At 41.0% G+C, this 19,812-nt stretch overlaps 1 protein-coding gene across 10 annotated transcripts in view; it reads right to left on the bottom strand.

The window, feature by feature from the left end:
- Positions 1 to 19,812, bottom strand: part of PRKAG2 (protein kinase AMP-activated non-catalytic subunit gamma 2) — a 614,065-nt gene that overhangs the window by 407,214 nt on the left and 187,039 nt on the right. Inside the window, exon 1 of one of the 10 annotated variants that reach the window (XM_077150249.1) lies at positions 17,427 to 17,684. The exons of the other annotated variants lie outside the window; for them this stretch is intronic. The gene's annotated coding sequence lies outside the window, so the exon portion shown is untranslated. Of the gene's footprint in view, positions 1 to 17,426; positions 17,685 to 19,812 lie in introns of those variants that run through there. 10 annotated transcript variants of the gene reach the window in all.

Below are 19,812 nucleotides of genomic sequence, written 5' to 3' on the forward strand. Positions count from 1 at the left end.
TTTTATCTTCAAAACCAAAAGAATCATGGTGGAAGGTGGAATTACTATTTATGGAGGATCTACTGCAGAATGATTTATGCTAGGTGCTTTGAGGGAACCTAAGGAGTAATTAAACATAAATCCTGCCCCTGAGGAGACTGGCTGGGTTTGACAAGTGGCCCAGTCCTTGCCTCATCCCTCCAAAGGCTACTCGTCCTGCTCCTTTACAAGTCTCTGGCACAAGCAGCAGGTCCAGCCTTATACCTGGCCTCCAACCATCAAGAGGAGATTTATGAATGATCAAAGAAAGCTCAGAAAAAGCAGTGTCCTCTGAGGAGGAGCTGGACACTGGCCAGAGGTCTCTCAAGCCTATCACAGAAACAGATTCAGGAGAAACAGTTCCCCGAGACTTTGGACGAGGAGCAGATAGCAGATTTGTATGAACCATCACCAGGAGAAGTTGAGGGAAACGTGCATCTGAACGCTGGACAGCTGTGGTGCCAAAGAAAGCTTGCCAGGGAAACCGGCAGGGATGAGGGCATGGGGGCATGTCTGAAAATCTGTCCCAATTCGCACAGGAAAGAGCAATGGTGAGTGAAGTGTGCTGCAGCGAGGCCACAGTAATTAGTCTTTTCCTACCATCTCAACAGGAAGACTTGAGTGTGAAAAAGGGCATAAACCAGTTGCTAGCCCCTTTAAAATTTGTGATTCCCTTCAGAAAAATAAGACAGAGGTGAAAGAAATTAATCATGGTGTTCAGATTTTCAGAGATACAACTAAAGGAAACATGCTTAAGTTGTGAAAGAAATACATTTGGAAGAACTTCCCAAGGGCATGAATGTGTCAGCCATGGCTGCTGTGGAAACCCTTCCCGTCTGCGCCAGCTCAGAGGCTGCCTGGTCAGGTCCCAGGCTGGCAGCAAGCGGGTCTGAAGAGTCACCAGCACCGAAAGCCCGGCCCTTTGCTTTGTCAGAAGCGAAATGGTTTGTGACATTTTTAGTTTCTCTTATGCTCTAGCTTAGCCGCTTGTCAGCTAGGTGGTCTTAGGCAAATTACCTCTCTGAACCTCAATTTCCTTCTCTGTTTAGTGAGAATCATACTCTACAGGTCTGTTTCATGGACGTGTGAAAACTACCTTGCTTCCTGCTTTCTGTAGAAGCCAACAGCCATCTCAGCGTTGTGGAGAAATATGACACTTGAAAATATAATAAAATATGAAATATGATATTTTGAAAGAAATAATTCCATGTCTTTGAGATCTACAATAAAATGCTCAGGGCCTTCAAAACGAAGGCTGTTCAATTCTCTTTTGTTCTGGGTGAAAACTGGATGTTAATCCATCAGGGATGCACCCAGATTCTGTCCAAGGTGAGTGTTGACAGATGTGACAAATGGCCCCTGCACCCATTTAAACAAAAGTCATCTCATGAAATCAGACGGAAATCTGAGGTTCTGTGACGTACCCAATTCAGCATAGCTGGAGTGATGTGGATTGGGACTGGAAACTCCCTCTTTGGATACTGAGCCCAAGATTCTTTCCACTCTGGCCCCTCTGTGGCTGCAAGCGGGACCGTGGGGGGTGGGGTGGCTGGGGATGGTTTGGCACCTGAAGCTGTGGCAGACATCACAGACTTGTGGGGTAAAGATCATTCAGGTCACCTAATTAGGTTCCATCTCCTAATCTGATGCTTCCATCCTTCCCTTCATGAAGAACCGTTAACTAGCAGACTGTGAAACATCCCCATCCCATGTTTCCTCTCCTCAGGGTCCCACCTCCTGGGAGCACCTCCTGTGGGGAAGCAGGAGCAGAAAGAGGGACACTGCCAGCAGCTCTATGAAAACGTTTATGGAGAGAGAAGGGCAAAAATATGAGCCAGAACGTGTTTTAAAATTATTCTTTGTGATGGAGCTAACCGAAACTTGTTGAAACATTTTATCCCCTCACTTCTGTATCCTGCCTGCACCTCTATTTTGCTCCCTGTTCCCCACTGCTTTTCCTGACTTTGCCCCATTTCTGTCATCCATCTCCCCTTTGTTCTCTCCTTCTCAGAGGATGCTGATTTTTCATCATTTTTGTACTATTGGGAGACTGGGAACAGAAGCATAGATTCTACTCCCCACACACTCAAAATGGCACCCCAACACCTTGAATGTAGCAGCAGGTGTTGGTTTCCTCTTATATTGAGAATGAACTGGAAGACACTGAAGGAAAGCACAGTGCCCTCCACTCACCCTGAGGCCCACCTGAGACCTAGAGGGGATATGATTTGGGGAATAATTTAGTGTCCCCAAAAGACCCATACTATTCATTTTCTGGAGTAAAGGAGCAAAATCTCCAGGAGAGCCCTATTAAACAGCAAATGCCCCAAGGAGTGGAGGAGAAAACTATACTAACTTGATAAAGCAATTTCCAAGCATGTCAGCTGCTTTCCCACCTTCTCCTCGATTATGCTATTCTAACCCATAAACATACACATTCTCCCAGTGCCGCCTATGTTCATGTGTGAAAACCCTAATAAACCTGTGGTAGAGGTAGGTGAGATTCCAGAGGCCCTTAAGTCAGGATGCTCTGCTTTTAAGGTGGAGCCAGCCAGGTTAGAGGTCTGAGTCCACCACCCCAATTATCAGTAGCTCCACTCCAAGACGTGGTCTTCAAGGTACTGGCATTTAGACCCAGGGCAAAGGTCATTTCTAACCACGTTCAATTAAGGACTTGAACTTCCGCCACCAGGGACTCGCCCTGGTTTTCCCTCTTAGCTCAGAACCTCGGCTCTTTTGATGTTTCACTGCAAATAAGGATAACTGTTAAACAAATTTGTAAGCTTACCTAGCCCAAACCTTACAAAGGGCAAACACTAAATCACATTTAAATTTACAATTAAAGAATCACCTTAATTGAAAAGTATAAAACTATTTTAATTGGGGACCACCCATAGAGTGTCTGGGGTGGCATAGTTGCCATGGCTACAATCTTAGGGTGGTCCTCTCTACAGGCTGATTTATAGGGGAAAGGAAACCAGTCTTTCCAGAGCACCACCTTTTCACTCTTTACCCATGACACCTCATTTAATTCTCTCCCAAACCCTAGGAGGTGTGGCTATTGTTATACACATTTTACAGAGGAAGAAACTGAGGCTCAGAAAACATCAGGAAATTTCCCAAGATTGTGGCATAGGGTGTAAATGGTGGAACTGTGTTTCCAATGTGGTTTCTGATACCCAAACTCATGCTTCTTCATTACATCACCTTTGTAGAGAGCAGATGTAAACCATGACATATTCCCTACTCATATGAACAATTCTTTTTTAGAAAACTTAGTATGACCGACTGCTCTTCTCAGCAGGAGGAAGTTCCCAACCTCCACTGGTGTGGGAATATGAAGTTTCCTGAAAGCAAGGAGGCCCGAGGGGCTGGTGCCTGGTCTTGGAGCCAACTGATCTCTCCCTCCCTGTTTGCTTTCTATCTCTAGGTCGGTCTGGGTGCCAGATAGGCTTCCAGTGTTTTCAATTAAAGGATTATCATGACATCTAAAATACTTTCTCACATATTTATGGAGTTGTTACAAACCAATTAGCCTGAGCAAAAAGCCAAAATAATTTTCCCAGGGCGGAGATGAAGGAAATAACAACCAACCCAATGATGTTCTGAAAAATTTCCCTTTTTAACAGCATGGTACTTTCACAAGGACAGCCATATAGACCAATGGAATAAAACTGAGAGCTCAGAAATAAACCCTCACATCTATGGCCAATTGATTTTTGACAAGGGCATCACATCCACTTCATGGGGAAATAATAATATCTTCAACAAATGATGCTGGGAAAACTGGATATCTCGATACAAAAGAATGAAGATGGACCCCTGCCTCACACCATATACGAAAATTAGTACAAAAATCGGTCAAAGACCTAAATATAAGAGCCAAATGATAAAACTCCTAGAAGAAAACATAGGGAAGCATCCTCAGGACCTTGGGTTAGGCAATGCTTTCTTAGACTTTAAATCAAAAAGCATGAGCAACAAAAGGAAGAACAAATAAATGGGACAACATCAAAATTAATAACCTTTGTGTATCAGAGGCCTTCATCATAAAAGTAAAAAGATGACCTACAGAATGGGAAAAAATATTCAGAAACCACATATCTGATAAGGGTTCAATATCCAGAATTTATTTAAAAAATCCTACAACTCAATAACAAAAAAAGGCAAACAACCCAATTAAAAAATAGGAAAAGGCTTGCATAGACATTTCTCCAAAGAAAGTACACAACTGGTCAATAAACACATGAAAGATGCTTAATATCATTAGCCATAAGGGAAATGCAAATGAAAACCATAAAGAGATACCATTTCACACCTACGAAAATGGCTATTTAAAAGTGCAAAATAAAAAGTGTTGGAGAGGATATGGAGAAAGAGCAACACTCCTTCATTGTTGGTGAGAACGGAAAATGGTTCAGCCACTGTGGAAAACAGTTTGGTAGGTCCTCAAAAAGATTGTATAGAATGACTCAGCAATCCCATTTCTAGGTATATACCCTAAAGAACTGAAAGCAGGGACTCAAAACAGATACGTGTACACCAATGTTCATAGAGGCATCATTCACAATTGCCAAAAGATGGAAGCAATCCATGTATCCATCAGCAGACGAATAGATAAACAAAATGTGATACTCCATGTAATGGAATATTATTCTACCATGAAAGGAAATTGTGATACACACAACAACACAGATTAACCTTGAAAACATCATGTTGAATGAAATTAGCTGGACACTAAAGCACAAATATTGTATGATCTCACTAATAGGAAATAATGAAAATAAGTAAATTCATAGCGTCAGAAACTAGAAAACAGGTTACCAGTGGCCAGGGTTGGGATAGGGAATGGGATTTAATTCTGAATGGGTATAGAGTTTCTGTTTAGAGTAATGCAAAAGTTTTGGTAATGGATGCTGTCAAAGCATTGTGAATTTAATTAATACCACTGAATTACATATTTGAATATGGTTAGAAGGGGAAATTTTAAGTTGTATATGTGTTACTAGAATAAACATTTTTAAACCATAGGACAGTACAGCATAAACAGTGAACTCTAATATAAAATGTGGACTATAGTTAATGATTATAGTAACATTATTTCATCAATTGTAACAAAGGTACTAATAATAGGGAAAACTGAGTGTATGTGGTGGGGGGGAGGGGGGTATTTGGGAACTCTGTGTTTTGTGCATGATTTTTCTGTAAACCTACAAACCATCCAATAAAATAAAATTAAAAAAATATTTCCCTTTTATTGAACCAACAAAACATTATATGTCTGAAAATTTTCTTCCTGTGATATGTGGCTGCCATTAGATTTGTAAATTATGCATTTGTCCAGATTTTTCCGAATTAGTTCATAGAGTTAATTGAACATTTGCATTCTCAAAGACAGTCAAGACTTTTTCTTTCCCACTATGTTAGTCTGACTTCTGCATTTTCTCACCATCATCATCAACATCAGCGTCTGCTATATGGGAGGGGGCTTCCTAGGGGCTGGGAAATGAAAAGGTATAGAATGCACGTCATTCTTCAAGGAACTGAGGATAAATAGGCTAGAAACATCAAAAGAAAAATAAATGAAGCATATGTACATAGCAGAGAGGCTTAGCCTACCTATAGCTATGCCTGAGAGTTACTTCCAGAGGACCTCTTCTGTTGCTGAGATGTGACCTCTAACTCTCTGAGTTCAACTCTGCAAGTGAAATCATTGTCCTCCCCACTATGTGGGACAGGGCATCCAGGGGTGAAAGTTTCCTGGCGACGTGGGAGATGAATCCCAGGGATGAATCCGGCCCTGGCACCCAGGGATCAACAATTTCATCCTGACCAAAAGGAGAATAACGAATAAAGTATCAGAGGCACAGAGTTCAAATAGAGTCAAGAGGCTACTCTGGAAGTTGCTCTTGTGCAAGCTTCAGTTAGACATTGTTACCTATCATAACCTCCCAAGCACCAACCAGGACCATTCCAGCCAATCCTAAAGAACACCTAGGGCAATATATAAGATTCCATAAGGATCCAAGTACTAGGGTAACTTTCCAGAAACCTACATCCTCCAGATGGGTCCCTGTTCTAGTTTGCTAGCTGCCGGAATGCAACACACCAGAGACGGATTGACTTTTAATAAAAGGGGATTTATTTTTGTTGGTTCTTCAGAGGAAAGGCAGCTAACTTTCCACTGAGGTTCTTTCTTACGTGGAAGGCACAAGATGGTCTCTGCTGGCCTTCTCTCCAGGCCCCTGGGTTCCAACAACTTTCCCCAGGGTGACTTCTTTCTATATCTCCAAAGGCCTGGGCTGAGCTGCTAGTGCTGAGATGAGGATTGTCGAGCTGCTTAGCTGTGCTACATTGTGATCTCTCATTTAAGCACCAGCCAATTAAGTCAAACGTCACTCATTGCAGCAGACACGCCTCCTAGCCGACTGCAGATGTAATTAGCAACAGAAGAGGTCTGCAACAGAAGAGGTTCACGTACCATTGACTTATGTCCGCAGCAACAAGACTAGGTATGCTCACCTGGCCAAGTTGACAACTGAATCTAACTAACACAGTCTCTGAACATGACAAGTACTGAAATGCCAAGGGGCAGCCTCTCCAGAACATCAACTAGTTCCACTCCCCTATCCTATATTATTGACAGCTCCTTCCAACATGAAAAAGTTAGAATGGGCATACCCCAAATACCCCTAAAGAGTGGGAAGATCAAAGGTGATGGTGGAGTTATACAGAGAAGGTAGGGTTTAACAAACGAGCATGATTGCTGAATCATTACATTGATATTTCTTTTAGTCTCCTGTATCTTAGAGAGCTAGAAGTAAAAACCTAAAATGGTGGAATTGTAACCCATACTGAATGCTGAAATTTGTTCTACAACTAATGTTGCAATTTGCTTTGAAGTTTATTGCTTTTTAGTATATATGTTATTTTTCACAAAAAAAGAAATATATATATATCTTCTAACTCCCAGTGTTTTGAAGCAACTAGAAGGAAAAATCTGAAATAGTGGAATGGTAACCCATAACAAAGTCTGAAATCTGTTCTGTATCTACTTATTGAAGTGTATTTTGAAAACCATTGTTTTTTTTTCTTTTTTTTCAATATATGTCATATTTAACAATAAAAAACGTTTAAAAAATGGGGAAGAGGGAGCAAATTTAGGCAAGGAAAACTTTTAGAATACAATGCAGGTCTAATCCCTGTGAAGACAAAGGAGAGAGGTAAAGAAACAGGATTGGTGGAAAATGCCTGAAATGGCAGTGCAGCTCTGAGTAGGTCTTGGCCAGGCTTTCAGCATCCCACTAGAGAAGTCCTTAATTAAGCAAGAAAGGTCTGGCTCTAGTACACGGATCTGGGGCTCAGGGAGAACAAGGCTTTGATGTGAACAGTGTCGTAGGTCTTTATGGAAGATCTGAACAGAGCAACTTATGGCTGTCATAACGGTCAAGTAAGTTTGGAAAATACTAGAATAAATATTAAGTTAAGTAGGTTATTTTGTTTAAGGTTTTTCTTCAGCATTATGCAGATGTGATATGTGAAACTCCAGAGACAGAAAACATATGCTGCATATTCCATATAGATTTGATGCTGCAACACTATGGTGGTAAAAACAGCTACTGAGAGAGCTCACACTTTGGTACATACTTTGGGAAACTTTAGTTTAATATATATTCAATTGATATAAATTCTGAGATATCAAGAGAAGCATGGGCAATATTGTAATTCTGTTTCCTGCCCCAATGGCACCACTCACTTGGATTTATCTCTGTTCCTTCACTATTTAGTCCCTTGCCTCTTTCACAAAGGTAATTACTATTCTTGAGTTTGGTGTTTATCATATCCTACTGAAGATTAAGTGTTATCACATATGTATGTATGCATAAATAATATATTGTTTAGCTTTGCAAGTTTTTTAGATTTCCAAAAATATTTTTATATTGTATGTAGTCTTCTGGGACTATGTTTCTAAGTTTATCATTTTGTGGCATTGCCTGCAAGATTTTTAAGGGTATATTCATAACAGAGAAATTGTTAGGTCACAAGGTGTGAAAATGTAGAAATTTATAAATTTATTTTCCAAAATGATTTTTGCCAATTTACACCCATTCTAGCAATGCAAGTGTTGCTATTGCTCCATGTTCTAGTTTGCCAGCTGCCGGAATGCAACACACCGGAGATGGACTGGCTTTAATAAAAGGGGATTTATTTTGTTAGTTCTTCAGAGGAAAGGCAGCTAACTTTCCACTGAAGTTCTTTCTTACGTGGGAAGGCACAGGATGGTCTCTGCTGGCCTTCTCTCCAGGTCTCTGGGTTCCAACAACTTTCCCCAGGGTGATTTCTTTCTGCACCTCCAAAGGCCTGGGCTGAGCTGCGGGTGCTGAGATGAGGTATGCTGAGCTGCTTAGGCTGTGCTAACGTTGTGCTCTCTCATTTAAGCACCAGCCAATTAAGTCAAACGTCATTCATTGCAGCAGGCACGCCCCTAGCCGACTGCAGATATAATGAGCAACAGATGAGGTTCACGTACCATTGGCTCATGGCTGTAGCAACCAAACTAGGCATGTTCACCTGGCCAAGTCGACAACTGAATCTAACTACCACACTCCACATACTCTTAAATCTTATAAACATCAGATTTCTTAATTTTTACCGATTTCGTATTTGTAAAATGTTATCTCGTGGTCTTGATTGATATTTCCTTTTGACTGATGAAGTTGTTTATCTTTTCTATGTTGGCATTTCTCTATTGGGTTGTTTTTTTCCTTATTGCTTTACAGAACTTTTTTGTGTATTTCTGATACTAATCTTTGCTAGTTGTATGCATTGCAAACATCATTTCTCCATTTGTGGGTTATCCTTTTCACAAACAAAATAGGGTCTTCTGATGGAAAGAACTTTTGATTAAAGTTATCAATTTGTGTTTTAAAAAAATAATAATAATCATGATATATATTCAATAATAATAATAATGATATATATTTTACAACTTGTACAACTTGTAAAAAAAAGAAAGAAAGAAAAGAAGACACAGAAAGAGAGGTAAGGCTTGGTGAATGCTGGGCTGTGGCTCCCAGCTCCCCCAGGTACTGGGCATGTCAGTGGCTGCTAGCGCTTAACTGGGTCTCTGTCCAAGACTTGGCCTCCATAGAAGGGATCTGCCTTGCCTAACTTTGCATCCCCTTCCCAGGGGCAGCATGGGAGTACAGAAGCCTGGCCCCATTGCCTCAATTTGGGACAACTTGGAAGGGCCATCCCATTTCCACAGTGCCCCAGGATGGGTTGGCCAAGGCTTTTGGGACCCACATCACTTCCCAACTTCTCCCTCTGCCCAATCCTGATTTGTTTCCATCACCCACAAATGTTGATCCCAAGAATACATCCCAGTAAAATTCCTGCATGTAAATCTCCAACTCAGAGTCTGCTTCTCAGGGATCCCAACCTGCAATGTACGAAAGTGACTATAGGAATTCAGGGCGGGGAAGCAATCATGGACAGGACTACTTAAAGTACAGTTTTAATCTACATGGAGAGAAGGGAAGCAGAAGAAAACCCTAAGAGGGCAGGCAGAGGGAGTAAAGGCATGATGGGAGCTCTATATTTGGCATATTTGTAAAAGCAGAAGACCATCCTGCTGAGCTGGCAGTGGGATCAAGGCGTTTGGAAGGCTGGTGATTTCCAGTCCTGGAGCCCAGGATAGAACCACCATTGCCAACTGTTCATGTGTGCCTCTTGGGATATGGAAATGAATAGGAATGATGACCCTCCCCCTTCAGATACCCAAAGCCACATGTAAGTCTCTAAAGAAGCTGGTGAAATCAGGGTAGGAACTCAAGGCATTAGGGCATTGCCATTCTTGGTAACTGATGACTGCCTGAATTTGTTGGTAGGGGAAGGAAGTTTGAAGCAAATGTCCTATTGCCCTCCTCTGGACTTTTGCCCCCAAACTATCCAGAGGGAAGGCAGATGACCAAAAGGCCAGCTTAGGGAGTGACCCCTTGACCACTGGGTGCTTGCCCTGAGGATGACTTTGTCCAACATGGTTGTTCAGTGGCCAGCAGATCCACATGGCTGGCTTTTCTCTCTGGAGTCCACCACAGACATGTTCCCATCTGCCTAGGAGCTCATGCTTCTCCATGTCTGTCTACCAGCAGCACCAACAATTAGTGGAGATACCATACTCAAGTTGTTTCCAGACAGTGAGGTCCTCCCTCCCCAGAGCATCTTGGAGATTGAGCATGATTTCAGAGAACAAAAATGTGCACCTCTAATGCAAAGTTTAAGAGGAAGATGGAGGACATGAAAGGGCTGGGGATAGAGGACACTGGCTGGGGGTTCTTGAAGAGCCTGGCCAAGAGCTGCTGGTGGTGACCTGAGAGTGACTGCAGGTTCAGGGCAAAGAACTGACCCACCTTCATCCCTCTTAGAGGTTTCCCGTAACAACCCCTTGCTTGTGACCTCTTCATTTCCAGACTCCAGTGACACCTGCAGCCTGCACTGCCCATGGGACACTCCAGCTTAGGCTGGCCTCTTCTGTGTAGAGACTAGCACAACCGCCTACACAAAACGGTCTTAATTTTCTGCCCCACCTACAGTCTTGATCATGAGGTTAGGAAAACAAAACTCAAATTTTTGAGTAAAATTATAATTATGGAATCTTGAGGAAGTTGAAGGCACAAGTGCCCACAGGAAGACCACAAGGAGAGAATGGATGGGTTTTTTCTTTGGCAAGATGTGAAGAAAAGCAGTCTTGAGTGAAAGCAGGTATCCTTGGGTTGGTGGTTTCCACACCTGGCTGGGATTCAGAATCTCCTGTGGTGGTTTTAAAAGCATTCTTTCTTGGACACTGCCCCCATCTCCCAGGCTCCCGAATCCTCTCTTTCATAAATGAAACCTCAAACATCAGCAGGCCAGTTGTTCAGTGCAGGATAACCAACAGAAGAGGGGCAGCTCAGCCCATTCACCCCAACTCCTCACCTAGCATGGAGCCCAGTGACCTACCTCTGCTTGGGGGAGGCATTTCACCAAAGGTCTGTACCCCCTCCTTCCCCAGTACCTAATCTCAGGGCAGAAACTCCCAATGGTCAAGAGAGGGGAGGCAGCAGACTTGAGCACGTAGAGCAACAAACCTGAAATGTGGCCTCTCCTCCCAATTGTGGTGATTTGAAGCTGTATGTACCCCAGAAGAACACATTCCAAAATCTAATCCATTCCTGTGATATGAATCCATTGTAAGTAGAAGCTTTTTTAAAAGCAACTTTATTGAGATATATTCACACAACAGACAATCCATCCAAGGTGTACAATCCATGGCTCACGGTACATTCAGAGTTGTGTATTCATTACCATAATTTTAGAATATTTTCATTGCTCAAAAAAAATGCTCCTTTTACCCCCTTATTGTTGACACTTAGCATTGGCATAGGACCTTTTTTACAACCAATGACAGAATATTAAAATATTACTGTTAACTATATATAGTCCATAGTTTGCATCAGGCGTATTTTTTCCATAAACCACCCTATTGTTAATATCTTGTAAGAATGATGTACATTTGTTCTTCATAAAAGAAGTCTTTTATTGGTACTAGTAATCCCAGTCATCATCCACAAGGATCACCATGTTAAACTGTACCATGTTTATCCTCTAGCTTCCTTCTAGTGACAAATACGGCACTAAAGTTGCCTTTCAGCCACAATCACACACTTAACACAGCACTGTTAATTACACTCACATTGATGTGCTACCATCCTCTCTATTCATCTCCAGATATTTACAATCAACCTAATCAAAAATTCTGCACACATTAAGCATCAGCTTCCCATTCTCTACCCTCATTCTATATCCTGGCAGCCTATATTCTAGATTATAGATCTGAGTTTGCTTATTATAATTAGATCATATTAGTGAGATCATAACAATATTTGTCCTTTCATGCCTGACTTATTTCACGCAACATATTGTCTTCAAAGTTCATCCATATTGGTGCATGCTTCAGGATTTCATTCCCTTTTACAGCTGAAAAATATTCCCTCGTATGTAAATACCACATTTAGCTTATCCATTCATTGGTCGATGGACATTTGAGTTTCATCCATCTGGCAAATGTGAATAATGCCACCATGAATAATGGTGTGCAAATGTCTGTCCACATCCCTGTTTCAGTTATTATGGGTATATACCTAGAAGCAGATTGCCAGATCTTTTGGCAATTCTATACTGAGCTTACTGAGGAATCACCAAACTGTCTTTCACAGTGGCTGTGCCATTTTACATTCCCACTTGAAGTGAATAAATGTGCCTATTTCTCCACATCCTCTCCAACACCTGTGGTTTTCTGCTTTTTTAATAGTGGCCATTCTAAAAGGTATGAAATGATATCTCATGGTTTTGATTGGCATTTCCCTAATAGCTAGTCATGTTGACTATCTTTTCATGTGCTTTTTAGCCATTTGTATTTCCTCTTTGGAAAATGTCTATTCTTTTGTCTATTTTTTTAACTGGGTTGTTGTCTTTTTATTGTTGAGTTATTGGATTTCTTTATATATATTCTGGATATTAAACCTTTAGCGGAATGTGGTTTCCAATTATTTTCTCCCATTGTGTAGGCTGCCTTTTCACTTTCTTGACAGAATGCTTTGAAGAATAAAAGTTATTTATTTTGAGGAAGCCTCATTCCCAACTTTTTTTTTTTTGCTTTGGGTGTAAGGTCTAAGAAACCATTGCCTACATCAAGATATTTTTTTTTAAATATTTTTATTGAGAAATCTTCACACACATACTTGGTATACAATCACATAGTTGTGTATTCATCACAGTGATCATCTTTACATTTGCAACACTCTAGAAAAAGAGATAAAAAGAAAACTCATACATCCCATACCCCTTACCCCCTCTCATTAACATTAGTATTTCAATTTATCAAAGTTTTTTACCCTTTATCCTCCTCAATTATTTATTTATCTTTTATACTTAATTTTTTACTCATCTGTCCATACCCTGGATAAAAGGAGCATCAGACACAAGGTTTTCACAATCACATAGTCACATTGTAAAAGCTATATAGTTATACAATCATCTTCAGGAATTAAAATTACTGGAACACAGCTCAACAGTTTCAGGTACTTCCCTCTAGCCACTCCACTACACCATAAACTGAAAAGGAATAGCTATATAATGCATAAGAATAACCTCCAGGATAACCTCTCGACTCTGTTTTAAATCTCTCAGCCACTGAAATTTTATTTTGTCTCATTTATCTCTTCCTCCTTTTGGTCAAGAAGGTTCTCTCAATCCCATGATACAGGGTCCTGGCTTATCCTGGAAGTCCTGTCCCATGTTGCCGGGGAGATTTACATTCCTGGGAGTCACACCCCATGTAGCGGGGAGGGCAGTGAGTTCACTTGCCGAGTTGGCTTAGAGAGAGAGGTCACATCTGAACAATAAAAAAGGTTCTCTGGGGGTGACTCTTAGGCCTAATTACCAATAGGCTTAGCTTCTCCTTTGCAGGAATAAGTTTCATAGGGGCGAACCCCCAAATTGACAGCTCAGCCTATTGAATTGGTTATCTCCACTGCTTGCAAGAATATGAGTAATTTCCCAGAAGGCGAAGTTGAGTATTTCCTCCTTTCTCCTCAGTCCTCTAAGAGGATTTTGCAAATACCTTTTTATTCTCTGCCCAAATTACTCTGGGATATATCGTGGCATCACACTAACCTGAAAAAACCAACAGGATTTCATTCCATGTAATTACTACCAGATTCCATGTAATTACTAACACAAGATCTTGAAGATGCTTTCCTACATTTTCTTCTAGTCATTTTATGGTCCTGGCTCTAATATTTAGGTCTGTGGTACATTTTGAGTTAATTTTTGTATAATATTTGAAGAATCCTCTCTCATTCTTTTGGATGTGGAGATCCAGTTCTCCCAGTACCATTTGTTGAAGACACTGTTCTGTCCCAATCAAGTGGAGTTGGCAGACTTGTCAAAATTCAATTGACCAAAGATGTGAAGGTCTATTTCTAAACTCTCAATTCAATTCCATTGGTGAATATATCTACCTTTATGCAGTAACAAGCTGTTTTGACCACCTTAGCTTTGTAATATGCTTTAAAGTCAGGAAGTTTGAGTCCTCTAACTTCATTTTTTTTTTTTGAGATGTTTTTGCCCATTCAGAGCCTCTTACCTTTCCAAACAAATTTGATAATTGACTTTTCCATTTCTGTAAAGTAGGCTTTTGGAATGCAAATTGGGATTGCATTGAATCTGTAAATCAATTTGGGTATGAATGATATTTTAACAATATTTACTCTTCCAACCCATTTACTTAGGTCTTCTTTGATTTCTTTTAGCATTGTTTTGTTGTTTTCTGAGTACAGATATTTTAATACTTGGTTAAATTTATTCCTAGAAATTTGATTCTTTTAGTTGCTATTATAAATGGAATATTTTTCTTGATTTCCTCCTGAAATTGCTCATTACTAGTGTATAGAAACACTACGATCTTTGCGTATTGAACCTGTATCCCTCTACTTTGTGAACTTGTTCATTAGCTCAGGTACCTTTGTTATAGATCTTTCAACACTTCCTATATATAGGATCATGTCATATACAAATAGTGAACATTTTACTTTCTAATTTGGATGCCTTTTATTTCTCTTTCTTGCCTAATTGCTTTAGTTAGAACTTCTACCACAATGTAGAATAACAGTGGTGACAGTGGACATATTTGTCTTGTTCCAGATCTTAGAGGGAAGGTTTTCAGTCTTTCACCATTGAATATGATGTTGGTTTTGAGTTTCTCATATATGCCCTTTATCATGTTGAGGAAGTCTCATTCTATTCCTATCTTTTGATGTGCTTTTACCAGGAAAGGATATGAATTTTTTCAAATGCCTTTTCTGCATAAATTGACAAGATCATGTGGTTTTCCATCTTCGATTTGTTAATATGCTGTATTACATTAACTAATTTTCTTGTGTTGAATACGCTTCCATATCTTGGATAAAACACACCTGATCATGGTGTATAATTCTTTTAACGCGCTGTTGAACTTAATTTGCAAGTATTTTGGTGAGGCTATTTGCATCTATATTCATTAGAGAAATTGGTCTGTAATTTTCTTTACTTGTGGTGTCTTTATCTGGCTTTAGTATAAGGGCCATGTTGGCTTCATAATATGAGTTACGTCCCCTGCTTTTCAAATTTTTGGAAGAGTTTGCGCAGAATTAGTTTTAATTCTTTCTGAAATGATTGGTAGACTGAACCTGTGAAGCCATCTGGTCCTTGCCTTTTCTTTTTGTGGAAAGTTTCTGAAGACCTATTCAATCTCTTTACTTGTAGTTGGTCTGTTAAGGTCTTCTATTTCTTCTAGTATAGAATGTTCACGTGTTTCGGGCTGCAGAACTCCCTTTTGTATATCTTTTAGAGCAGGTCTCTTGAAGCACTCTCTCAGTTTCTGTTTCTCTGCAAAAAAATTTTAAACTCTCTCCTTATTTTTTCAAAGTCAGTTTTGATGAATAAGGAGTTTTTGGCTGCCAGTTTTTCTCTTTCAGTATCTTAAGTATATCATATTACTGCCTTCTTGTCTCCATGATCTCTGGTGAAAAATCTGTACTTAGCCTAATTGCATTTTCTTTGTATGTGATGAATCTCTTTTCTCTTGCTGCTTTCAGGATTCTCTCTTTATCTTTGGCATTGTGATTAGTATGTGTCTTGGAGTAAGTTTATTAGGATTTATTCTGTTTGCACTTCTTGAACATGTATATTTATGTCCTTCATAAGAGTTGGGAAATTTTTAGCCATTACTTCCTCCAGTATTCTTTCTGCCCCTTTTCCCTTCTTTCCTCTTTCTCAGACACCCGTGATGCATATGTTTGTGTGCTATGTGCTATCATTGACATGCCAGAGACTGTGGTCAATTTTGCCCATTCTTTCTCTATCTGTTTTTCTGTCTGTAAGATTGCAACTGTCCTGTTTTCTAGCTCACTGATTCTTTCTTCTGCCTGATCAAAACTGCTGCTAGTTTTTTTCTAGAAGTATTTTTAATCTCTTCTATTGTGTCTTTCATTCCCATCAGTTCTGTTATGTTTCTTTTTATGTTTTCAAATTCTCCTTTGTGCTCTTCTTAATATACTTGAATTCTTCAGCCAGATTTTCTTTCATCCCCTTGAATTGATTTATGAGATTTGTTTAAACATCTTTGGTCAGTCATTCCAAATTCTGTATCGCCACTGAAGTTTTAATTTGTTCCTTTGACTGAGTCACATCTTCCAGTTTCTTAGTATGGCTTGTAATTTTTTTTACTGGCATCTAGGCATCTGATTATCTTGATGAATTTACTGTGGAGGTCAGTTTCTCTCTCTTGCCTTGGTTTTCTTGCTATTTGGCCTCATGCTAAGGTACTTCTTTGACACTTGGTTTAACTTATTATAGAACTGTAGAATAAGCTCATGTTCAACTGACTAGATTTTTTCAGCTCTTACTTGTCTGATTCTTTCCCTGGATATATGGTACAATTTTTTAGATTGCACTATTTGTGCAATTGTTACACCCTCAATAGAAAGCTTTCTTTCCTCTATTCCTTCTCCAGGAATGTTGGTCTGTTCTATTTGGTTTTGATTTGCCTCTATATTTTTTACACTCATTTTGCTGTCTCTAGCTAGGAGGAGTGTCACTTTGGTCAGGACTTTCCCAAGTCAGTGTCTGCCAGTAAAAACTGGGCCAGGAACTCACAAAGGGGGCACAGATCGGTTCCAAAGTGCCCTGGGGAGAAGACCCAGAAGGATTCCAAACTTCTCTTTGACAGCTTCCGGATTCTGTGCTTTCCTGGCCTTTCCAGCAGATGGTGCTCTTCAGCAAAGTGTTTCCTGTAGTCTAAGGTGGCTCTGTACCTTTAAGTCTCAACCGACTCCACCCCTGTTGGGGGCAGAGTTGAAACAGAGGCTGCCAACTGGTTTTGTCTCTGGCGGACTGAAACCCTAGTGCAGAGTGATCTGAATTCACTAATCAGAAGCTGCAAACAGTGGTGGGCCCTACCTCCCCCTTTTCTTGGAGAAGAGACACCTTTAACAAACTGTTCCCCACAGCCCTAAGAAGGCACGGTGACGTTAAATCCCCTTAGCTTCCACCTGTGTTGGGCACAGGGCTGAAACACAGGCTGCCTGGCAGCATTTATACTGGGCAGGTTGAAACTGTAGCTGCCCTCAGAGCTAGGACCCAGTGATATGAGTTACCTAATCAAAAGCCACAAGGGGGTTTGGCCATGCCCCACTTCCCTCCCTTTGATAGGGAAGAAGATTTTTATTTCTAGCCAGGGACTGGATCCAGGGGGTAGGGCAGAGGGGATCTGCCATGAGAGTCGGGGAGGGGCACCCAACCTCTGCAGCATGGAGAGTTCTACTCACAACTCTTCACCGCAGGTCATCAATCTCTTCCTTCCACTCTTCCATGGATGGTGTACAGTGTTCTTTTGGTCTCCAGAGCTCCTGAACAGTTGCTTCAGATGGTTCCTGGCTGTAGACTAGCTGCCCTGGAGGAAGAACTGAGTGTTGAGGCTCCCTACTCCGCCATCTTACACGGAAACCCAGTCAAGGTATGTGTGGCCCAGCCCAATCAGGATGGGTCTTAATATTATGATGGGAGTCCTTTATAAGCAAAATGAAATTAAGACAGAAAGAAAGCAAGAAGCTGAAACAGGACCTGGAACAGACCAGGAGGCACCATCACATGCCTTGCCATGTGACAGTGGAGGCTCCAGCAGCCAGCACAAGAATATCACTGTCTCTGCAGAGAAAGCAGCACCCTGATGATGCCCTGCGTTGGACGTTTTCTCAGCCTCAAGACCGTAAGCAAGTAAATTCCCATTGCTGAACCCATTTCATGGCATTTGCTTAGGCTGCCTAGGAAACTAAAACCTTAATGGAATGATTCTGAAGAATGACTGGAGGTAAGAGAGATGGTCAGCCAGCTAGGTACAAGCCAAGGTGGTATCCACGCACCTCGGGGTAAGAGTGTAAAACATTCTGTGCACAAAGGAAGTCAGTTACTGAGGAAAAGGAGGTGTGGTCTTACTGGGCTTCTGTCTGGACCCCATCACATATCTGAAAAAGCGCTGAACTCTTCCCTCTGGTAACAAGGATGCTCTGGAAACCTCAGAGCTACCCTGGGCAGCTCTGGGACATCAGTCACTCATAGCAGCGTGGGGTGAGGTGCCCCAGCTGCCTGGGCCCAACCTCACCACTGAAGTGATTTCACATCACTGCATCCCCTCAGATAAAGGCCTTTGCATGTGATTATGAAGCAACAGAACTCATTTAGAAAATGCTAGGGCTGGTGCATCCACAGCAGACTCTTCCCTTCTTGGCAATCACTCTGGAAACAGGTGCCCTTATCATAAGTAGGCAGCCGCTGCTGAAAACATCTCAAAGCTTTTGAAACTTCCCTCAGAGAAAATAATACACTTTTGAAAAATTTCCATAGTAGCAATAAATAATCATACTTTGAAGGTAAATTTAATTTCTGAAACACCTGAAGTTATATGGATCTAAGTCTAATGATGAAGGTAGATGACCAACAGAATTGATGGTATTTTTGTTAAATAATAGCAGTCTACCATAATAGGAATTTCCTTCTTGGTAGTTCACAAATTGGCTCTGAAATTTACTGGCTAAGAGGACAGCAGAAATCTCAGTGTCTAGTAGGAGAAACACACGGATTTTCTCCATCATGCTGGGGTGGTGCTATTTACCACAGAGGTATAGAATTGTTGGATAAGGAAAAATTTTAGGCAAAGATAACAAAGATCATTTGAAGATGAGCTCATCATTTAATCAGGAATACAACCAAACATGTCCATCTAATTTTATTTTATTATAATAAATTCTAGCCTACATGCCGGACGTACAGAACTTTGCTTTGAGCTTGAAAACTAACATTGCCATGTCTAGAGAAAAAAGGAGAGACAGACTGATGATGGACAGACAGCATGGTGGGCAGAGCCTGGAGCCTAAAGCTGGTGCTGAAAGGATAAGATACTTGATGACTGCAATCCACGACCCTAGATTTGGAGCCAATGAAAAATAGAATTGCTTTGAAATCTTTCCCTTATCTCTAACCTGAGGAGCAGTTATCTCTGATAGAGGGTCAGGCAACTGGACTACCAGCTCCCCATGGAGGCCATGGATGCTACCTGCCAGAAAGTGTCCTCTTTTCCCAACCTTCCTAGAGTAGAAAACTGAAGTTTTAGTCCCCACTATGCCACTAACCAGACATGTGACCTTTGGCAAGTTACTGAACTTCTCAAGGCTGCTTTCTCATTGTGAAGTGAGTCATGATGCAGTTTCAATCCTCTCTGGCTCCCAAGTGCCACCACGCTTGCATCTGGGCCACTTCCGTACCTGGCAGGCACCCAGCACCCCCGAGTGGGGAAGTCATCTATCTGAGTTCTTTCATCTAGCTGCTCTGCATTTCCCTTGGTTTTTGAGCTAAGGGTTTTTTATTACCTGTGCCCTGAGGTCATTTCAGAAATCTCAAAATAAATGTAACAAGCAAAGTAGAATGCTGAAGAGAAAAGTAATCTCTCTGTTCTATTGACACTGGCTTCTCCCCTGAGGTAAAATAGCTTCTATGACATTCACTCATCTTTGGGCAGAAAATGGAAAAAAAATTTTTTTGGAAGGCTTCCCATGTTACTATCAAATGGCAAGCTTTGGAAGGGCCCAGACTTCACCTCTCATCTGCAAGCTTTTCTTCTTACCCTAATTAACAGTCCCTCAAACCCCAGCTCTTCTT

This window comes from Tamandua tetradactyla, chromosome 1 (assembly GCF_023851605.1).
Source record: "Tamandua tetradactyla isolate mTamTet1 chromosome 1, mTamTet1.pri, whole genome shotgun sequence".
NCBI lineage: Eukaryota > Metazoa > Chordata > Mammalia > Pilosa > Myrmecophagidae > Tamandua > Tamandua tetradactyla.